We start from the raw sequence: 23,655 nt of genomic DNA, 5'->3' as shown, positions 1-23,655 counted from the left end.
GAGCGCATGCGGCCATGGGGACACTCTTATTGAGAGAGAATGAGAGAGCATGACCAACCAACCAGTGGGCCAGGGGACCTAGGGAAAAATCCTAACAAGGTCTGATTCAAGCGGGGGGAGCTGGGGTTTGTGGAGGAGGGTCTATTTAGACCCCCAGTTTATCCACCTCACAGAGGATGAGGCAACCCCATGCTTAAGGCTCTTCCCCTTCTGTGGAGTTAGAGGGTGGGAGGGAGGCCAGAGTGGGATCCTAAGATTTCTCCAGGGGACACCTCACAGATGCCCGGGAGTACTGGCTGGCTGAGAGTGGAAGAGCCTGAGCTTTGGAGCAGCAAGTCCGCTGTGCCTTGGATCAATCCCTTGAGTGTTTAAGCCCACGATACCATTTCCTGTCACCTCTGTGGCTTCTCTTTGAGCTCCTTCTCCACAGAACAGCCAGCGCTGAAAATGGGTTAAAGAGAGAAGCATTGTTGGCTGTGCTTGAGTGGACTAACTTCCATCTTGGCCAGTGTGAGCTGGGTCCTGGGGCCTCGTAGGGGCCAAAGGAGGGTGGGAGTCTGAGACCAGTGAGGTGACCCTGTCCAGCCTCCACATGCAGAAGGAGCCCCTCCTCTGTCCAGGTCTGGCTCACTAACATCACTTTCATCCCTCCCCCTATCCCCCCTCCTCCTCCAGTGATTGTCCCCGACAGGGTGGCTCTAAATAAGCATGGCTACCTCTCAATTATCCACGGTGGAAGGAGTACTTTGTAGATAATCTAAAGCTATTTTTCGCTTCCAGACCAGCATTGCTGTGCCCACAATCCTTCCTGCCCCCGCCCCCACCCAAATGGGGATACCCGAAGGAGATGCCTGCTTGTTGCAATTCAGCCTTGGAAAAATGCATTTTGCACAGCTAAGCTCGATAAGGATTCTCTGCAAAGGCTGCCGGGCTGACAGTAGGTGGGGCTTTGAGCTCCCCCCACCCCCTACACCCCAATGACTCTGTCTAAAGTGCTGCTGTTGTCCAGTGACTCTGCTAAGTGGCCCTGCCTCTGGGAGCTCCCCCGAGGAGCTCATGGCCCAGGATAAAGGGGACTGGCAGCAGTCAGCCCTCTTGCTAGCCACCGCCCATTCCTGTACCAGCTGAGAGACGCATCGTTGACACCTTCCTCTTGGCAGCACCCTAAATCAAAGTCTAGGCAAAATGTGGCTGGCTGCGGTGGTATATGCCTTTAATCCCTGAGGTAAGGTAGGAGAATGAGAAGTTCAAGGCCATCCTCAGCTACACAGTGAAGCCAGCCTAGGCTGTATGAGACTAGGCTGTATGCTTGCCTCCAAAAGCAGAAAAACCGCAAACCAAAATAAAAGGCTAGGTAATGGATCAGAGGCCAACCTTGAAAAGGCTGTTCTCTCTCGAGACACAATCTTGTTAGCAAGAATCGCCTCTGACAAGGACTGCTAAGGATGAGAGAAGTGGGATCCAAGTGTACTGCTGGCGGGAATGTGAAACAACAGCTGACTGGACATCTAATAGAGAAGGAGGAGCTGAAGGAATGCCTCAACAGGGAAAGGCACCTGCTGCCAAGCCTGAGGACCTGAGTTCGAACCCCAGGATCTATGTGGAGGAAGGGGAAAACTGACCCCCGGAAGGTGTGTCTGACCTCCACGGCACACATGTGATCTCTCTATCTCACACACACACACAAGAAAATAAATAAATATAATGAAAACTGGAAATAAATAACTAAAACAGGAAATTCTGTTATGTGTGTTTTAGCACAATAAAAAAATATGGCCCCACCCCTCCTCTAGAAGGGAAAAGCGACATTGGGATTATAAATGTTTACTGCCATAATTCAAAAAGGCCAGTAAAGACACATGTGAACAGTCAGGTTCTTTTCAGGGCCCCAGCGGAGCCCTGGAGTGGGGGAAGCCAAACTAATAATAATAAAGTAATAATATTAAACAGCTATGGGAATAAAATCATCTCTCAGGCTCACATGTGGATAATCGAGAGTTAGCTCTTAATAAAATAATGAAACATAGGAGCCGTGGGAATAAAGATTAGGTCCACAGACAACTGCCAGAGACCATATCCATAAAGTAACGGCTGTCCTTTTTATTCCCTCATTTGATTGAACAAGACATAATTGTAGCCAGGCTGTTACTGCATTTCTAGGGGAAGGTAACTGTCAATCAAGATGAAACATGTCATCATTTGTGGATGTCCCAGCCTGACAAGTAGGTCCATATTGTCTGTGAGTGAGCATGGGGAGTGGTGATTTACCACTGTCATGTGCCGAGCATCCTTTGCTGGGACAGCAGAGGATCATGAGGGCCAGACTTCACAGACAGAACCCCTTGGTCACCCTCTCCTTCAGCAGAAAACTCTAGATAGATGATGCCCTATCTGGAGATCCTGGAAGAGTCCCTTGGGTGGAAAATGTAGGAGAAAGGCTTTCAGAAAGCCCTGAGAGGTGGTCAGAGTGGGTGACGAAGAGCCCAGGAAGGGTACTGTGTTCTGTCAATTCTTGCATTCTCAAGACTGCTGTAGCCACAAACCTCCCATCTTTATAAAGATGCTCAAGTCAAAGCCAAAGTGAGTGTGAAGCTGCCTTCTTTTTTATTATTTCATGTATGTGGATATTTTGCCTGTACATGTGTCTATGCACCACGAGTGTTCATGGTGCCCTCAGAGACTAGGACATTGGATCCCCTACAACTGGAGTTACAGGGGGTTGTAAGCTTCCGTGTGGGTCCTGGGAATTAAACTCCAGTCCTCTACAAGAGCATCCAGTGCTCTACCACTGAGCCACTATCTAGCCCCTGCTTTTTTTTTTTTTTTTTTTTTTTTTTGGTTTTTCGAGACAGGGTTTCTCTGTGTAGCTTTGCGCCTTTCCTGGGACTCACTTGGTAGCCCAGGCTGGCCTCGAACTCACAGAGATCCGCCTGGCTCTGCCTCCTGAGTGCTGGGATTAAAGGCGTGCGCCACCACCGCCCGGCTTTTTTTTTTTTTTTTAAGTAGGGTCTCATGTAGCCCAGGCTATCCTCAACTCCCTACATAGCCGAGACTGACTTTAGACTGATGATCCTTTGGCTTCTTCCTCCTCTGAGCGTCAGGCGACAGGTGTGGGGCGATCAGGCACAGTGCTGGGGATCACACCCAGGGCTTCGGGGATGTGAGGCAAGTGCTCCACCAACTGAGCCACATCGACAGCCCCAGAAGTTTGTTTACGAGATTCTTCTGGAAGCCAGGAGGTACGAGATGCCCTTGAACCTTGACCCAGACAGGGCTTGAGGAGTCTCTCCCCGTCTTCTACCAGAAAGGCAGCGTCTGTGGACCCTCCGACCGCTGCCGCTGTGACTAAGGCAGCTTCGTGGGTGGTACCCTACCCCACACAGCACAAACAGGACCCTCAAAGCCCAGAGCAGAAGACCCTGGAATGAGAAAAATCCTTAATGGGGCGGCAACCCGGCACAGTGGGCAAAAGGCACTTGAGGCCAGGCCTGACGGCCTGAGTTTGATCTGTGAGCCCACACGGTGAGAGGAGAAAAAGCAGCTCCCACAAACCGCCCTTTGACCTCTACACACGCCCAGGCACCTGCGGGCCCATACACATACACACAAACAATAAATCGATTAAACTGTGCTCAAGTTTTTGAAAAGAAAAGTCCCTGAAGCAGGCTCCCCTCACCTATCCCCACTTTCAGATGCCAGCCCTTTGTACCTGGGTCTCCCTCAGGATAACCCAGTCCAGTCTGGTAGTGAGCCTACCTCTCCTCATTCGGCATGCAGCTCTGGCTTCTCTTTGGAGCCACACAGCCTCACACACATGTACACAAGGATGCTGTTTTGTTTTAAATGTTGCCCCTCTGGATGGCATCCCAAGCATGTGATGGGGGCCCCTTTGACCTTAGACAGCAGCCTCTCTAGGTCCCACACTCTCCCCGGTCAATTGAGGGTAGATGTCATCCCTTCAGGGAATTGGGAGCTTGGGGGACTTGAAGAATTTCTGAGGATAACGAGAGAGGAGAGAGAGAGAGAGAGACCACACACCCATGCACACATGCACATATTCTTCCCCACACACACACATTCCCACGTGCTCACACGTGCTCACACATGCTCACACGTGCTCACACATGCTCACACATGCTCACACGTGCTCACACATGCTCACACATGCCCATCCTTCTCTCAGAGAGCCCCCTCCCTGCACCTGCGTCTCACTTCTTCCAGAACTGATGGCTTCGCCCTCCCTCAAGGCGTCTAAAGCGACCCTCCTTTGTTCCCTCACCCGTGTGTCCTGAGAGGATCTGTACTGCTCACAGGCAGGACTCTTTTGAAGCACCTTCCTCACCACTTTAAAGGGTGACCTGACCCTCTTCAGGGCAGTGAATCCATCCGTAGGAAGCAGAGAAAGGGATGGGTACAGAGGGCAAGGGAGCAGGTCCAGAGCCTGGAGAGCCAAGATTTGGTGTCTATCCTTCCCAACCCTCCCCTCCCCCTGCCCAGACCCTGCGCAGCAAACCCTCAGTTAGTCAGGCTTCGAAGATGTGCTCCTGATCCCTCCTAATGCCCAGCCCAAATCACCTCTAAAACAATGCGACCGTCAGGTCCTGTTACTCTCAGGTGTGTTTCCTTCCCCCACCCTCTCTCTCCTCTCGAAAGCCTTCTGCTCTGGGAACAGGCCCTCTCCTTCCCAGGGCAGCCTCTCCAGGGGCAAGGGCACAGCCAGGGTGGGCGGGAGACTGAGCCCAGCTCTCCTGCCTCTCCCCTCCCCGCTCTGCTTCCTGTTCTCTAGATCTGCTGTAACTGACATTTTCCATCTGACAGGTCCTGTTTTCCCTGCCTCCGGTTGCCAGGGCAACAAGTGGAGAGGACCGCAGCCAGGGAGACTTCAGCTGCCTTTTCAAGGCGCCCTGGACATAAACAGCACTTTCCATAATGGAAGCCCTGCATCAAGGTTTTTATAAAGCCAAACAATACAGAACAGGAGGCTGAGGGGGAAAAGGTTGGGGTGGGCCAAGGGACTCCCATTGGTCAGTGTGAGACTCAGGGAAGAGAGACACAAAGTAGCCCCTCCTTCAGAGTTCTAACCCTCTGCCTGACTCCCGGCTCCAGACCCTGCCGCCCCAATACCTTCGGTGACACCAGAGATTCCCCACAGTCATGCCCCTGCCTGGGAGATAGGATGTCCATCTCAGTGAGGTACAGGGAAGTCTAGGATGGACCTCACCCTCTGCGTAAAAGACACTCTCATAACACCAGGGAGATGGCTCAGTGAACAGAGAGGCTGCCTGGCAAGAATGAGCACTTAGATAAAAACCTAGGCATGGCATGAAGTCTATAACCTCAGCTCTAGACGGTGGAGAACAGAGGATCCTTGGGGCTCATTGGTAGCCAGCAGTCCAGCCAGTCAATGAGCTTCAGGCTCAGTAAGAGACTCTGTCTCAAAAAGTAAGGTGAAGACTGATTATTCAAAAACGTGCATCCTAAAATTTTGAGAAATAGCAGATATAAAGATTAGAGGATGGTCATGGCCCCATGGCCTCATGGCCCCCATGACCCCCATGGCCCCCATGGCCCCATGGCCCCCATGGCCCCCATGGCCCCATGGCTCCCATGGCCCCCATGGCTCCCATGGCCCCATGGCTCCCATGGCTCCCATGGCCCCTGTGGCCCCCGTGGCCCCCATGGCCCCATGGTCCCCGTGGCCCCCATGGCCCAGATAACCTTTGCTGCTAGCTTTATAAAAAGCAATGCAGAGCTGGAGGAACAGCTCAGTGGTTGAGAGCATGCCTTGCTCTTGCCTGGCACCTGAGTTCCATTCCCAGCACCCACATTGGATGGCTACAACTGACTGAAACTCCAGCTCCAGGGAATCTAATGACACCTTCTGGACTCCACAAGCACCTGCATGCAAGTGAGCAGACACACACATACATACACACACATACACACATGTACACACACACATACACATATGCACACACATACACACATGTACATACACACACATACACATATACACACACATACACACATGTATATATACACACATATACACACACACACACACTCACACATACACATACACACATATACACCCACATATACACATACACACACATATACACACACATATATACATACACACACATACACATATACACACACATGCACACATGTATATATACACACATATATACACACACACACTCACACATACACATACACACATATACACACATATACACCCACATATACACATACACACACATGATTGAAAACAAAATACGCACATTTTAACAAGCTGTGCAGCCCAACCCCCTCCCCATTTTCCTTCCAGCACTGAGCATTCAGCTCAGGGTCTCACACACACACTAGTCAGGAGAGCTCCACCATGAGTCCATCCTCAGCTCTGCTTTGTTTCTGAGGCGGGCTCTGACAAGCACACCCACCAAGCACAGCTTCACAGACAGCTAACACCACAGAGGGTGTAAACAGACTTTCTGTCCCCTGTCCCCAGTCCCAGTGCGTGGAGATTGTCTGGGAAGTAGGCTACCACAGAACTAACCAGTCGGGACTGGGTGACACCCATGTGAGAGGGGGGAGGTGAGGCACCGCACGGAGGAGCAGCCGGGGTCCTGGCCAGCGGAAGGCCCAACCCCAGAACAGCAGGCTGGGCCCATCACGGTGTGAGTGGACAGCAGTAATGAACCAGGGAGGAAGGACGGAGCCTCAGAGCCAGTCAGCAGGCCAGGCCAGGGCTTGCCTAGAAGCCCAGCAGGTGACAGTTGAGAAAATCTCACTGGCTCCCATCTGAGGAGGCTGAAAAGGCAGCAAGCAGATAGCTCCAGGGCAGTGTGGGCGGAGCAAAGTGAGGGCAGAGGGGTTCCAAGGGCTGCACTTAGGATTTGGTCAAAACTACATTTCAAAACTTCTGGGCTCTTTCCTCAACTCACTAGCCCACTTCCCTTCTTAGGGGTGCTGCCTCACCCCTGCTTTTTAAATCTATCCTGGTGTTTTGTCTGCATGTATGTGTGTATGTGCACCGTGTGTGTGCCTGTGCCCAAGGAGACCAGAAGAAGGCGTTAGATCCCCTGGGACTGGAGTTATGGATGGCTGTGAACCACCATGTAGGTTCTGGAAGTCAGACCCAGGTCCTCTGCAGGAGCAACCAGTGCTCTTAACCACTGAGCATCTCTCCAGCACATGCTTTTCCCTTTCTTAATGAGCTACTTCTTGTCCGTGTCAAAAAGGCATGATTTTTTTCTCTATCTTTTCCTGGCAACTGCTGGGACTTTTGCCTACCCTATGCTCTCTCTTAAACTCTAATAAAGTAGTCCTTGGGCTCAGAATAAAAATCATAGAACCCCCTCCCCAAACCAGCTGTCTAAAACTGCTGTGAGGGGCTGAGGGGGTGAACAGGAGGTGTGAGAGAAACTGAGGTAAACATGGGCACTCGGTGGAAGCTTTGTGAAAGACAGACCAAGGCAAGGCTCTGGGCAGACGCCAGGATGGGAGCCAGAACACTATGGGTCTCTGTCCTCCCCACAAAGTTCCTAGCATCTACCCAGGTCCTCCCATCTTGGCTGTGGGACAGATGACATTGGACTTCCTTCATGATCAGCCATCAGCTTCTGTCCCTTGTTCTCTGGAGGGACTTTGAGACCACGGCTCCTGAGATGCTGGTACCATTGGCAGAGGGTATGGATTGTTTAACTCGTGGCTTAGGGGCACTCAGGCATCCTTCTGGGCAGCCTGCTCTGGGCTCTGGCTTGGATCTGGAGCCCCCTCTCAGCCATCATTGACATGCGCCAAGGGGACAACTCGCTCAAGGCTTGTTCCCCTTGAGCACGTGCTGTGGGGTGCAGTTCAGGATGTCCTCCAGGCACCCCAAGAGTACCAAAGCAGTCCTAGGGAGGAGAGGAGCAGCTGGGAGCTGATAGCAGCAGGGCCTTTAAGGAAACATAAAACTCCTTGCTATTTTTTTTTCCAGAAGCAAAGGAAGCTGACATACTAGCATTAGGAATGCCAAGTTCATCTGAGGAGACAGTGTGTGTGTGTGTGTGTTGCGGGGGAGGGTCATTGCATCGTCCAGGTGGCCAAATCCTAAGGGAGAAGAATTACCATGCACTCACTTGCACTAAGTGTTTGAATTGGCCAGAGTGTTTTTACTTTCATTTCCTTCACTACAACCCTGCATAAGGGGCACGGAGGAAGCGGGGAGGAGGTAGGAAGGCTGGGGAGGAGGGGAAAAGGGAGGGAGGGAGGAGAGGAAGGAGGGAGGGAAGGAAGGAGGGAGACAGGGAGGGAGGCAGAGAGGCAAGCAGGGAGGGAGGGAAGGGAGGCAGGGAGGGAGGAAGGCAGGCACGCAGGGAAGGCATGTGTCTGTCTACCTTCAAACACACAGGGCTTAGCTCACTGAATGCATTGTCCAATGATTACAAAAGGAAACTGAGGCCTGGGCTATTGGATCAGCAGTCCCACGGGCCAGAGGAAGAACAGACTCACAAAGGGGAGTCTGGAACTTCTAGGTCATGACTCTTCTCAGGTGATCCTCTTCCAAAAGACCCCTTAACAGTGGGGGGCAAGATGGGATGGCCCCCACGGACTCATATGTTTGATGGTTGGCCCTTAGTGGCACTGTTAGGAGGCGTGGCCTTGTTGGAGTAGGTGTGGCCTTATTGGAGGAAGTGTTTCACTATGGGGACAGGTGTTGAGGTCTCATATGCTCAAGTTATGCCCAGTGTGGTAGACAGTTCACTTCCTGTTGCCTTTGGATCAAGATGTAGAATTCTCAGCTCCTTCTCTAGCACCACGCCTGTCCCATGATGATAATCTACTAGACCTCTGAAACTGTAAGCCAGCCCCAAGTAAATGTTTTCCTTTCATAAGAGTTGCTGTGGTCATGGTGTCTCTTCACAGCAATGGAAACCCAAACTAAGACAAAAGGTAATGGCTTATATCCGATTCATACTCTAGTTTACAGTAGAATGAAGTTGAAGTGGGAATCAAGGATCAGGCTGAAGGGCAGAGAAATGAGTCAGTCAGTCATTAAGAGCACTTGTTCTTGCAGAGGACCCGGGTCTCTGCTTCCACATGTGATCTGACACAATCTTCTGGCTTCTAAAGGCACCAGGCACACACAAGATGCACAGACGTACATGAAGGAGAAACACTAATACATATAAAATGAAATAAGTAATAAGTATAAATAAAACTATTTAAACCAGGCTTAAGGACCTGGGAGGTGGATAGATTGGTAGAGCACTTGCCTAGCATGTATAAGGTCCCCCAGCATTTCATAACACGGGTGTGGTGGTACATGCCTATAGTCACAACACTGGGGAGGAGTAGGCATGAGGATGAGAAGTTACACATCATGTTCAAGACCAGGCTAGCTAAGGAAAACTGTCTAAACAAACAAACAAAGACTCAGGCTATGGAGGATCCCAGATACCAAGATCAGAAGCTCCAACTTTTTCCAGGACTGGTGGGGACAAAGCAGTAGACAGAATGCCACCCATCCTCAACAAAGACCACTATATGTCTACATCTGAATTCCTGGAGCCTGTGAATATGGTTGATTTGGAAGCAGTGTGCAGGTACAACCTCTCCACAGGGCACAAGATGAGAGCAGCTGGTGGCCCTAAACTCCATCACGGGGGGGGGGGGGAATGTGTGTGTGTGTGTGTGTGTGTGTGTGTGTGTGTGTGAGACACAGGCAGATGGTGATGGGCAGACAGACATGTGACCACAGAGGCAGACAACTGGAGGCAAACAGCCACCAGCCAAGGAACACAGTATCCATCACAGCAGGAAGAAGCAAGGAAGAGTCCTCTCCTGATCCCCTGAAAAGGACATATGCCTGCCAGGTTTCACACTTTAGCCAGACACCAGAACTGGGCTGCCCCATCATTTACAGCAGCACTAATGTGGGGATGGACTATGTGACACTCATCAGCTCCTCTCCTCCGTGCATGTCACCTACGTGGACCAGGGACCAACCTCGGCCTCGCCCAAGTCACACAGTGAGCATGAAGGGACAAAGCCCAGGTGTCCTTACACCAACCAGGCTCTCCTTTCACACAGTAGAAAACCTGGGACTGTGCCCCCCCCCCAACTCCATCTACTCCAACCTCTACCTTCTATTCCTTTGAGGGACTCTACTCCTCAGGGTCTGTTCCAACAAGGCCGTACTTCCTAACGGTGCCACTCCCTATGGTATGCTGGCCTGATTTTCACCAGTAAAGTAAGGACCCAAAAGAAATCTGAGGGTTTTTTTTGTTTTGTTTTGTTTTGTTTTGTTTATCTATTTAAGGCTGGAGAGTTAACTCAATAAGGTGCTTGAGTTGTAAGTGTAAGGACCTGAGTTTCATCCCCAGTTTGATTGACATAAAAATCCTAGGCATGGTGGTGTGTGGAATCCCAGCACCAGTGAGAAAAAGACAGGAGGGTCCCCAGGGCTCACTGACCAGTCAATTTAGCCCAAGCAGTGAACTCCAAACCAGCGAGAGACCCTGTCAAGGAGGTGAATGGTGTTCCTAAAGGTGGTACCCAGGGCTTGTTCTCTGGCCTCCATGTGTATGAGCATACACACACATGTGCAAACACACATATGCACACAATAAAAATTTTGCTTTAAAATAAATAGGGAGGGCTAGAGAGGGAGGTCTCAAACTCTAGAAATATGCCCCACCTTTTCTGGCCATGTTCCTGTGGTCATTGGTCCCCACGGCTCTCCTTGGGTCACGATTATGTGATGTGGAGCATGGACACCAGCTCTGAGGTCACCACCAAGGGCCTGAAGGAGAAGAAGGAAGTTGAGGAGGAGACAGAAAATAGAAGAGACAAGATGAGGTGTACTTGCTGATGGGGATGCTCAGGAGGAAAATGGAGAGCAGAAGGTTTACAACGAGGCAGAGGAGGAGGAGGGTGATGGTGAGGACGAGGAGGGAAACTGAGGCAGCTATCGTCAGGTGGCAGCTGAAGATGATGAGGATGATGATGTTGACACCAAGAAACAAGAGACAGGTGAGAATGACTGGACAGCCACGAAGGAAAGTTAAACTCCCTCCGCTTGCCATCTCCGAATCTACACACGGTCACCTTGGTGTAGAGAAGCCAACTCACCCAGTCTCCCAAGAATTTGCCACAGGGAGAAAAAGAGCACGGACTGCCAGGACCCTGCTTTTCCTCTTTAAAGGACTTTAAAGGTCAACTCTAGTGACGACAGTGACCGAGCCAGCCTTCACAGTGTGCTCTGTCCTATTTCTTACTTTTCTTACAACATAACCATGTTAATTATAATCTCAAAAGAGGGATTTCTTTAAACATTAAAAACAACAACTATAAAAAATCTTATTTTGAGTGTTCCAGGAACTTTTTTGTGTATGAATCTAGCTGTACTATAAGTGGTTAGTTTGTATGAGATGGTTTAAAAAGCCAGAGATAAAATTTTCTGTTTTCTTTGCCTATGAAGCCGCTGGGGTTTTCTTGGGTTTGGCGTCTGTTGATGGATGTGTGAAGCAGTGTCCAACAATAAACTGGAATTTTGTTTTGTTGAGTGGTTCTTTAGAAAACAGGCTATGGGGAGGGATCTGAGAATTACTGGGACCCATGCCCTCCTCAGAATGGCTCGTCTTTGGAGGTGAGGACCAAATGCTTCAGGGATCATTTTTTTGTGGAGGTTTCTTCCTGGGGGTGCCATGACGAATAAACCCAATGAAATAAAGTAATATATTCAGCAAAATGTTAAGACTCATCCAGATCTCTATGGATGAGGACGTGGTGATGATGATGGTGGTGGTGGTGGTGGTGGTGATGATGATGGTGGTGATGATGATGGTGGTGATGATGATGTCAAAATCAACAATAATGATGATTATTGTGATGCTGATGAAGTGGAAGATGCTGAAGTCTGTAATGAGCTGATAACAATGACAAATAAAGATCACAGTAGAATGGAGATAAAGATTGTAGTGGCAGTGGTCGTGGTGGTGGCAGTGGTGGTGATGGTGGTGATGGTGGTGGTGGTGATGATAGTGGCTGTGGTGGTGGTAATGAGGACAGTGATGGTGATGGTTGTGTTTGGATGATGTTAGGGGGTGATGGTGGTGATGATTGTAGAGGTAATGGTGATTATCACATTGAAGAAACATGATTTCATTGGGTAGGACTCGGGAAGCATGGGACTTGTTTGGGATATTGGAGAAGAGCCCACACTCTGATCTGACCAGGTGAAACAGACTTATTGATCACATCAGGACAGCACTCACAATGCCCTCTGTTGTCCGAACAATCCCCTGAGGCACCTTCCTCCCTGGGGCATGGCCATCCATCCATCAGCCCTATCTCTTTCTCTTCCTGTCTAGCCACCTCACCCCAGGGATCAGATACAATAATTTGCCTCTGTCCTGGCGACTGTGCACCTGTCCCCTCTAGTTCTCCATCCTGCAGCAGATTCCCAAGTGCTGCTAAAATACAACCACATGACACGTGCAGCTTCTGACACCAGCAAAGGCAAGAGAACAGCATCGCCTTCCAGCAACTAGAAGTCAGGCCAGGGGACACATGGAGTGAGTGGAGAGCGGGCTTTCACCCAGCTGCAGGGGAGGAAAGGCATCTGCATCCTGAGCTCCAAGCTGCAGGACACCTGGTCACATCACTGCCCAGGCTTCGTCGGCTTCACCCTCTGGGTATCTCATGGAAGTAGACTTCAGGTCTGTTGCTCTGAGATCTCTGTCTGCTCTCTGAAGCCTCAAGGTCCGATGTCCACCTTTATCCCCAGCTCCCTTCAGTGGGTACCGGCAGATGCTGGAGTGCTGGATAGATCCAGGCTCTGCGAGAGTGAACATCGTCTCCTGAAGATGAAGAGATGAGACCAGGTTCAGACAGCCTCAACTTCCCTAGTGTCCAAATAAGGCATCAGCAGCCACCCTGAGAGTGTGATATGAGGATGAAGGAAGGGTGAACACGCCTCATTATCAGCCCTATGCCCAGCCTAGGAACAGGCCAATTAGTGCTGTGCCTTATCAGCATGGATGATCACACTGTCCCTATAGGCTTCCCCATTCAGAGCTGGCCCAGCTCTGGTCTCTCAGACGAGGGTCTCACAGCTATCCTGCCTTACCACACATCTGTTTTTTTCAGTTCTTTTCCTTCCTGAGTGCCCCAGCCCTGAGTCCAGAGATGGTTGAAAGACCAACATGAACTCCCACCCTAGAAACAATATCTGGAAAAGGGTGAACCTTTAAGGAAGGACTCTCTTGCTGGGCGGTGGTGGAGCATGCCTTTAATATCAACACTCAGGAAGCAGAGCCAGGAGGATCTCTGTGAGTTCAAGGCCAACCTGGTCTACAGAGCGAGATCCAGGACAGACACCAAAACTACACAGAGAAACCCTGACTCCCCAAAAAAGAAGGGCTCTCTTTAGTGGGGCCCTTGATAGGTCAGGCCCTTTCTTAAATTATTATTTACTGTGATGTGACCCCCCCCCCCCCACAGCTCATATGTTTGAATGCTTGGTCTCCAGTTGGTAGAACTGTTTGGAAAAGATTAGTGTGTAAAAGGACAGTTCTCTCCTGCCTGCCAGTCCCAAATAACCACACAGAGGCTTAATATTACTTATAAATGCTCAGCCGGTAGCTCAGGCGTGTTACTAACTAGCTCTTACACTTAAATTAACCCATCATTCTTAGCTATATTTAGCCACGTGGCTTGGTACCTTTTCTCAGTACAGCATTCTCATCTTGCTTCCTCTGTGTCTGGCTGGTGACTCCTGACTCTGCTCTCCTCCTTTCCATCCTTCTCAGTTTGGATTTCCTGCCTAACTTCCTACCCAGCTACTGGCCAATCATCAGCTTATTAAACCAATTAAAGGGACAAATATTTACAATGTACAAGAGGATTATTCCACAGCAGGAGGTGTGGGCTTGTTGGAGAAGGTGTGTCATTGAGAGTGGCCTTGGAGGTTTCAAAAGCACATGCCATTGGCAGTTGGCTCTCTCTCAGCTTCTGGTTGTGGTTTCAGCGTGTGAGCTCTCAGCTGCTGCTCCAGCATCATGCCTGCTGCCCCGGTGCTCCTCACCATGGTGGTCACGGACTCGCCCTCTGAAACTGTAAGCCCCTAATAAACTCTTCCTTGTCTACACTGCCTCAGTGATGGTCTCTCTTCCTTGCAATAGAAAAGTACTAAGACATTTACTTTGCTGTGGGATGTCCTTCTGTATGTTGTGAGTGTGTGTTGCTCTCATTCATTGATAATAAAGCAGTTTTGGCCAATGACGAAGCAAGAAAAGGTTAGGTGGTACAACCAAACTGAGGACAGAGGTGAAGAAGGGTGGAGTTGGGGCAGACGCCAGCCAGCCAGCCACCAAGGAAGCAAAACATGTAGAAAATGAGGTAACCAGGTTGCTATGAACCACATGGCAAAGCATAGATAAGAAATATGGGTTAATGTAAGTGTAATAAGCCTGAGCCATCAGCCAAGGATTTATGATTAATATAAGCCTCTGAGTGGTAATTTGGGAAGTAACTGCCAGGTATAATCAGGCATACGGGACAGAAAGCTCTGCCTCCGGTTACATTACTTCATCTCAGAACCCTGCTGGGCCCCTCTCACCCTCTACCTGCTGAAGGGAAGGAGACTGGAGACAGATCTGTCATTGGTATTTTCTTTGGGCTGCTAACCAGCTCTCAAATAAAGACACAGAGACTTATTATTAATTATGAATGCTCAGCCTTAGCTTAGGCTTGTCCCACTAGCTCTTTTAACTTAATTTAACCTGTTTCTCTTCATCTATGCTTTGCCTCAGGGCTTTTTACCTTTCATTCTGTATGTCCTACTTTCCTGCTTCCTCCGCGTCTGTCTGGCTGGCTGGCCCCTGGTGTCTCCCTGTCATCTCCTTTTCTTTCTTCCTTTTTCTTTCTTTCTTGAGCCTAGATTCCTCCTCTTACTCTCCCTGCCCACAAGCTCTGCCTATGCCGCTTCCCTTGATATTGGCTGTTATGAGAACAATCAGGTCCTTCAGGCAGGCAAAGTAAAACAGCAACGTATCTTTGCACAGTTAAACAAAACTTCCACAACACAGGTCTGTGCTCAAGCCTAAGATGTGGATGAGCCTTTAGAAGTTCCACGGGAAATCTGTTCTGCTTCAACTGGACCCGAGGGTGGGACAACTGTCCACACCCATAGAGACCATTGCCTTCATGGGTGTCTCCACCCCAGATTCACAGCCACCCCATGCATTACACTGCACAGCTTCCATCAGCGCACAGGGCAGGGGGTGGGTTGGGGAGAGACTGGGTGCCAAGTGGGGCCCAATGACTCTCAGTGACAGTGAAGTCCCCAGACTCAGCACAGTCCACGAGGTATTGTGTAGCATGAATCTTAAAAGTTCTAATTAATAAAATCAAACCTGAGGCCAGTTATTGGGGTGAATGCTGGTAGATCAGAGAGACAGAACAAGCCACAGCCACCTCACCTTGCCAATTCCTCAACTGGTCCTGTTTCCTCAGGCTGGAAGCCTCTGAGTTCTCATCCCAGTGGCTCTCAGCTGAACTATGCTGCTCAAAGCCTGAAAGCTTAACCAGGCCAAATGCTTCTAGTTTCTGGTCCTCACGCCTTATATACCTTTCTGCTTTCTACCACCACTCCCTGGGATTAAAGGCTTGCTTTCTGGGATTAAAGGCATGATGAGTTACCATGCCTGTCTATATCCTTGAACACATGGATTTCTGCCTCTGGAATGCTAGGATTAAAGGCATGTGCTACCACTGCCTATCCTCTATGTTTAATATTGTGGCTGCTCTGTCTCTGACCCCAGATAAGTTTATTAGCATGCACAATATTTGGGGGAATACAATACCACAGTATTGTTCATGCATTCTGTGTTTAAGGGAAGCACTTGGTGTCACGATGGATAAAGAGACATGGTCTGGGGGGGTCAAGGAGGAGACAAAAGACCACAAAAGGTCACCTTACTCCTGACCTGAGCAATGGCAGAAAATAGCGAGATGATGATGTTGAAGAAGTCACCACATACTCTGATGGCATGGCTACAAAGAGTGCTGGGTCCTCTGGTGGCCCTCCGACAGCAGAGATCTGACCACTGACAAAGATGGCTGAGGAGACAGGTGGCATCATGATCCTCACCGGCCATGGCCATGCCAGGGTCTCAGCAGGTGCAGCTGTTGGAGTCTATGTCACTGAAGAACTTGTATGGTGATATTTTTAATTGTACTGAAATGTGATTTTATTTGTATGTTAATAAATAAAGTTGCCTGGGGGTCAGAGCTAATAGCAAGACATAGCAGAAGCTAGACAGTGGTGGTGCACGCCTTTAATCCCAGCTCTTGGGAGGCAGAGCTAGGTGGATCTCTGTGTGTTCAAGGATACAGTCAGCATGGACACACATGCCTTTAATCTCAATACCAACCATAGAAGACCTGGAGGTCTGTACAGACAGGCAGTGACGAGGAGGTCATGTGGTTGGGTTTACAACCAATGAGAAGGCAGAACAGAAATCTATATAAAGACAAACACACAGGAAGTAGCTCTTGCTGAAGAGGACAACAGCAGCAGTGAAGGGTAAGGTTTTTAGCTCTGACCTCTTGGGCTTTCATCTCTGCATTGGCTCTGTGTTTCTTATTTAACAAGACCGTTCCTCTACAAAATTGAGTCCTGTTGGTTGTGAAATCATAATTGGTGGACCAAGACCTACCCAGAAGCAACAGTGTGGGTGCAGGGACGGGACCCCAGCCATAGCTTGGCTTTGGGATGGGAGGTGTCTGTAGGTTGTGTTCTGCTGCACATGACATCTTCAGTGTCTTGGGAGTTTGTGGTCCCACGGCCAGTGGCTTCTAAGGATAAGTACTAGAGACATTGAAGCAGTAGCTACCTCCTCTTCCTCCTCCTCTTCCTCCTCCTCTTCTTTCTTCTTCTTCTCTCTCTCTCTCTCTCTCTCTCTCTCTCTCTCTCTCTCTCTCTCTCTCTCACACACACACACACACACACACACACACACACACACACACACACACATCCCTTCAGGGACAAGTCAATTGCTGTAGTGTGCATATTCAAGAGTGCTGGGAAGACCCCACAAGGAAGAACTGAGCCCCCACCCTCAACCTCCTGACACCTACTGTCTGCTCTCTCTTAGAAGCACGCTGAGCCCCAGCTCTCTCTCTCTGAGCCCCAGCTGAGCCCCTGAGAACTCCAGCTCTGCTGAGTGAGTCTTGACAGAGCCCACTCAGGAGAGCTCAACCTAGGATCCTCACTCTACATCACTAACCCCGGCCCAGCCACAGCTCCAGGACTCCCTGGGTGACAGAGAGTGTGAAATGTCACATGGTCACCGCTGCTTCGACTTCTAGACCCGTCTCACTGTGGTAGATAGTGAACCTGGGGAGATCTGGTTCACACACTTGCCCCTTCCCAGCCCTGGCAGCAGCGCCTCTCCTGGCCGCTTCCTCCCTTACAGTTCATTGCTCTTCAGCGGCCTTGTCTTCTCCAACTCTCTCTGCTTGGGCATCCTTGGTACCTTCTTACCTAGCCCCTCCACTGAGGACAACTTGGAATTGTTAATGGGATACTTGTCAGGGTCTTGTTTGGTTTTGGTTTTTCTTTGTTGTTGTTAATTCAGATGTACCTGTTATACCCTTTAGTTCTACAATCCAAGCAGAGTCTGAAGCAATGCTGAGTGGAGGGGGAAGGGGAGGCGAAATGCCCAAATTATCAGAAACCAAGGCACCCCAAAAGCTACTTTGTATGGAGAGAACACAGCCAGCAGATTCTCATTAGCTCCCGCCTCTGGAAACTTCTGGTCTGAATTCTGTGCTGCTCTGATGGGCATGCTCTGCAGGAAATGGACCAGAAGCCTGGGGCAGCAGTAACATGCATGCATGTGTGACCTGAACCTGCCCTCCTGTTCTCTATGTTCAGCTTCCACAAAGAGCTAAAGAGAGCCAGGAGGGCGCCCCTCTGCACAAGAAGGGCACTGATCCCCAGGGCTAGCCCCCGAAACCACCACCACCACCCCCGCAAGCTACTGGAAAGCATTAAACCGTACAGTCGGGGAGCTGCTCAGGTGCAGAGCTTGTTGGGTATGCTCTGTACCCCAGTGCCACCCCACAGGCACCCTTTATGACTGCCAGGCACAGCCACTTCCTCAGTGTAGGGCAGACAGCTGACTACCCTGTACCCTACGCCTAAAGTGTGTGGGACCCTGAAGGGTAGAAAGGCCTATAATCAACAAGGTCTATAATGAGTCAACAGCAAGGACTGCACCCCAGAGTGAGGTTAGCTCTCAAAGAGGCCACATCTGACTCCAGAGCTAAATGCAACTTTAATTTTTTTAAATATTTAAAACTATTTAATTTTTAAATAGCAATTTTTAAATTACTACTGTTATTATCACTATTATTATTATTATTATTATTATTATTAAAATTCTGCCTTTATCAGCACCTGAGAGATGGCTCAACAGTTAAGACTGTTTACTGCTCTTACAGAGGACCTGAGTTCAATTCCCAGCACCCACACCAGGCAGCTCACAGCTACCTGTAACTTAACTCCAGGAGACCTGATGCCTTCTTCTGGCCTCTGCAGGCACCTGCACTCATGTGCACATACCTCCACACAGACACACACACACAGGTGCACACACACACACACACACACACACACACACACACACACACACACGGATACACAGACACATGTACACACAAATGTATTTTAAAAATAAAGTAATTTTTAAAATTCTGTTTTTATCCTATTGCCTGCCCAAACCAGTTCACTCTCCTCACTTCTCTGGGACAAATATCGTAGTGGTCTTCTGGTTAGTTCACACCTGTCTACATTTCTCCAGGAGCCGCCTTCCAGACTGGTGCCAGGCCGGCCTCATTGAGTTTAGCCAAGAGAATAGCAAATGAGACATGGTCAGACACTCTCCAAGTTCTTGTGCATTTTGCAGCCTTGGCTCACCGTGCAGAGCTCAGCTGGCCTCACAAGGATAAGAGGCCACGTGGAGCAGAGGGTCCTCTCACCTGAGATGCCCAGGCCACCCAGTTTGCTCCCTGCCTAAACTCGGGTGAGGCCAGCTCAGCTCCTCACCCCAATCCCCCCACCAGATGCACCTACAGACCAGGAAAAAGGCCCAGGAAGTAGCAGCCCAGCTGACCATAAAGAATGACTGGAGCTGTACGCCATTGCACTGGACGCCATTGCACTGGACGCCATTGCACTGGACGCCATTGCACTTGAGGCTTTCCCTACCCTCTGTCTGTGTCACTGGGGAGCAGAAACTACTAGATTTGAATTTGTCTTTTTATGCCTGAAACAGGACAGCAGTTGAACAGAGTGTGCACAAACACATGTATGCACGTACTCCCTACGTATGAGTTTAAATGCACACATATAAGTGCACACACATGCTGGAGTGCATGCATGGTAGGTGCACAAACCTCAGGCCTGTCCCTGCAGTGATCCTGATTCCCATCAGGATCTTCATCATCATAGCCATGGCACCTGATGCCATCACCGCCATAACCATGCTGTGATTTCCGGCCTTCCAGAAGGTCACATAAATCACGACTAAGATGCAGCCACCCCTTGTCGATCTTCAACACCACAGACGACGACGACAACGACAGAAGGTGGAGACAAAGACTCCCCGGTGCTTTCTGGGCTAGCTCTGTGCACACATCGCAAGAGACTCCCTGGAAGTGACAGTTTGGGTCTTATACGGCAACAGACTAGGCTACACTTGATGCTTCGTCTAGGCACAGAATTTAGGGGACTCCAGACGGTCTGTGAGGAACACCTCTTCCCAGCCATTACAGGACACTCCTGCTGGGGCCCATGTGAGCTCAGGTGTGATCAGAGTTTCTCACTGTCACCTGGGGGACTCAAAGTCTGTGTGAGTCTGAGAAACAGTGGTCAGCTCCTGGTGCCTTGTAGTCCCAGGGCTAGGCACACTCAAGGGACACCTGGAGAGAGCACCACAGAGCTCCTGGGGACCACAGGCAGGCTCTGCTCCCAGAGCAGCCCACACCAGAGCACCTCTCTTCAAATGGGCAGGCTAGACAGAGCCAGGCCCAGGGGCTGCTGTTGTCTGCAGCGCTGTCGTGAGCCCAGGGCCTCTTGAGCTGTGACCCCAGGCCCCAACCCTTGAGCCTCCAACCCGGTAGCTGCAGGTCATGCGGATGCCTGCCTCCAGGCCTTGGGAACATCTGGGAGCCTGAAACACTCCACTTGGCTCTCAGTCCCAAAAGTGGAACTCAGTTTCCTGAGAAACACTCCAAAATCACTGGCCTCAATAAAGTGTTGCTCCAGGCACCGTCCCACGCTGGTTGAGAGGCGGAACGGTGCCACGGTGCTCTAAGATTATGAGGAGAGCTTTACCAACTCACATAAAACGCTTTAGTGCTCAGCTGCATCCACACAACACTCTCTCCCAGTTTATTTCCAAGTTTACAACGTTTAAGAAAATTTAGCTCGGGGCTGGAGAGGTGTCTCAGTAAGAGCACTTGCTGGGAAAGTCTGGGGACCTGAGTCTAAACCTAGAGAACCCGCATAAAAAGGCAGACATGACCACGCTTTTAACGCCAGCACCATGGGGGAGGAGACAGGACAGCTAGAGTTCGTTGGCTGCCAGCCTAGCTCCATGTTTAGAGAGACAGCCTGTCTCTGACAGAGCTGGACATTTGAAGACCCCCTTCAGCCTCAGCACATCCACACGTGTGTGCATTTACTAAACACACACACACACACCACATACACGTGCACAAAATAAAAATATTTTTAAATGACTGCTTAACCCAGTATTATTTACAACAGCAAAAGAAATGGGAACTAACAGTTGGGGCTGGGGAGGTGGCCCACTGGGTTGTGCCCAGTAGGGGGAAAAAAAAACCCACTTGCTACCCAAACACGAGAGCCGGAGTTTGGATCCTCAGAACACATGTAAACATCAGGCAGGTGTGGAAGCCACCTGTAATTCCAGGACACAGGGGTCAGACACAGGGGCAATGTGGCTAGCAAGACTAGCCAGAATTGGTGAGTTCCAGGGTCAGTGAGACTTTGCCTCAGTAAATATAGTGGAAAGTGATCCGGGAAGACACTTGGGCCTCCATACACACACACATGCAAGTGTGCACATATGTGTACAGATATGTACATGCGTGCGCACGCGCACACACACACACATCCACACATGCCACAGATACATGCAAAAAAGACAAGACAAGGAAAGAAATTGGTAATAGGGCCCAAAAGAAAGTGAACGGGTGGGGCTTTAGAGATGGCTCAGCAGTTAAGAGCACTGGTTGCTCTCCCAGAGGACCCAGGTTCAATTCCCAGCACCCACATGGTAGCTCACAACTGTAACTCCAAGATCTGATACCCTCCCACAGAAATACATGCAGGCAAAATACCAATGCACATAAAATAAAAATAAATAAATTATTTTTTAAAAAAGTGAACCAAGCATTCAGCGAGGCAAATGACGGGGTGTAACTGACAAGGCTGTGGTGAATAGCAGATTCTCTACTTGATTCATCAACGAGAAAGCAAGAGAGAGAAGAAAAAGAAGCACACAATAGATGAAGCAAATGTTAAACTGACTGTAAGATGGTAAATTCAAATCAAAACAAATCAGTTACTACATTAAATGTAAATGAACTAAATACTCCAATTAAAAGATAATGATGCCCAGGTTTAATTATTTAAAATCAAACTCTTTATAACACCACAGAAGTGCTGAATGTGAAATGGTGGAGGTGGAAAACAAGAGGTGTACTTCTGCCTCACACAAGGCACATCTCATGGGGACAGGTGATTCCAGGAGGCAGGGCTCCTCCACGGTGCTGGTGTGTGTGGTGTAGGGAAGTCAGGATTTCCTTGGGATAGGATATTATTATTCATACCTCACTGATGAAGCCCATCATGGCCTTTCTACCTCAGGGGACCAGGAAGTATGGCTTCCCTGTGATTGAAGGTAGCCCACTAGTGGCTAATCCAGCAATGGGGGGACGTGTAGCAACACACACACTGTGGTCAGGACTTCATCAAACCATGCTATTGGTTCATTTCTCTATCACCACAGACTTCTCCTCAGCCAACCCCCAGGAACATCTGAACCATTGGCCATAGCCTTAGTTGGTCAGTTACCATCAAGGTTTCAAAGGTGGGGAGATGACAGCTTCAGTTCAGCTGTGAGCTAGTCTAATGGTCTGTGAAGATCCTGTGTACTGTAGGGCTCTAGGGCATCTGGGAGGCAACAGGGTATGGGGATCAGAAACACAGAAGGTGAGCTTGTCCTTGAGAAAGAAACTTAGGAATTGTCTCTGCCAGCTCATGGTCCCAGGGATGCGTAACAAACCAGCCCTCATTTAAAAGAGCCATTTTGCTAAGCATCTGTATGAGTCACACATGTGGATGGAGCAGTGTGGGTGACTGGGACAGCAGCTGAACTTCCAGAGTGGAGCTCTGGAAGAGGCTCTGGTGTAGGGGTTGATGGGGGTGGGTCTCAGTCCTCATCTGACTCAAAATACAGTGGAACATGGAGAACCAGGTGAGTCCCCTGGAGCCTCTGGCTGCCCTCATCCTCCTCTGTCTGGCTTTGCTCCCAATGAGGGGACCACAGAGACCCTCAGGAGTCCCTAAGACATGGGCTCTGCTGTCTTCTGGAGACTCATTCACACTCCTACACCCCACCACATTCAAAGCTGCAAAACACCCCTGAATTCTCAGGCACACACACACACACATCTTTTTTCACACATGTACATTCAAACCCACAAACACATCCTCATATATATTCATTATCATGTATCTGTATATTCACACATAAAAAGTCAAGGCTCAAAAAATTAATTAATTTTTTTTAAAAAGGCAAGGAACTTATATACACCCATGCATTGGCATGCACACTCATCTGTATTTACACACTCACATATGCACACTCTTCTGAGTAGACACAACAGGGTCTTACACTCATGCATGAGCATGCACACTCATCTGCATTTACCCACTTACGTATGCACACCCTTTCTGAGCAGACACTACAGGGCCTCTTGCTCAATGGGCTTGGAAGCTTTTCCCAGACTAAAAGACCAACGATCCAGAGCCAGAGCGCATGGTTCCTCTCCAACTGCCAGGTTTGTTGGGAGCCGAGACAGGAGAGGGAGGAAGGCGTCTGCAGACTCTCCCTAGGAAAGTGACCATAGCCAGAAACTTCCCAGAATTCCTAAGAATATTCCCTCTCCTCTCCACTGGCTAGGAGGGTGATGTCCCTGTAACTCTCCACTGGGTCAAAGGGAGTAAGAGAGGGCCCAAATCATGTCCCCTCCCTCCTTCCACAGGGTAAGGACAATGCTCTGCTCTGGAGGTCTAGGCTACTTTATCCTAGAACCCTGATGGCACTGTGGGTTGTGCTCCAACCACCTCACCTGTGCCCATCTGTAAAATAGGCACACTAAAGCACAGTCATCCAGGCCGTTTATGGAGAGTCCCACAGCTGGTCAGGCCACAAAAGCCACTCCTAACCTGTCAACACAAGAATTATCCAGTCTTTCGTTAAGAAGCCTATTTTCTGCTGATTGAGAGGGAGAGGTAGCAGGTTCTGAGAACAGAGGGAATGCCCAAGAGCCAGCCCA

General features: G+C 49.7%; 1 long non-coding RNA gene across 9 annotated transcripts in view; it reads right to left on the bottom strand.

Annotated features, from left to right (window-relative positions):
* Positions 1–2,581: 2,581 nt before the first annotated feature.
* The window catches only part of LOC128121802 (uncharacterized), a 93,043-nt gene continuing 71,969 nt past the window's right edge, over positions 2,582–23,655 (bottom strand). For 6 of the 9 annotated variants that reach the window (XR_008222259.1, XR_008222265.1, XR_008222266.1 and 3 more), the window contains 2 exons: positions 10,691–12,854; positions 2,582–3,419 (listed from right to left, as the gene is read on the bottom strand). This is a non-coding gene — a long non-coding RNA (uncharacterized LOC128121802). Of the gene's footprint in view, positions 5,431–10,690; positions 12,855–23,655 lie in introns of all 9 variants that reach the window. The other 3 variants (XR_008222264.1, XR_008222263.1, XR_008222261.1) reach the window with 3 other exon arrangements.

Source organism: Peromyscus californicus, unplaced genomic scaffold, assembly GCF_007827085.1.
Source record: "Peromyscus californicus insignis strain IS unplaced genomic scaffold, ASM782708v3 Scaffold_3__1_contigs__length_106647218, whole genome shotgun sequence".
Classification (NCBI taxonomy): Eukaryota; Metazoa; Chordata; class Mammalia; order Rodentia; family Cricetidae; genus Peromyscus; species Peromyscus californicus.
Note: the sequence above shows the minus strand (reverse complement) of the source record. Positions and strands in the feature narration are given on the sequence as shown.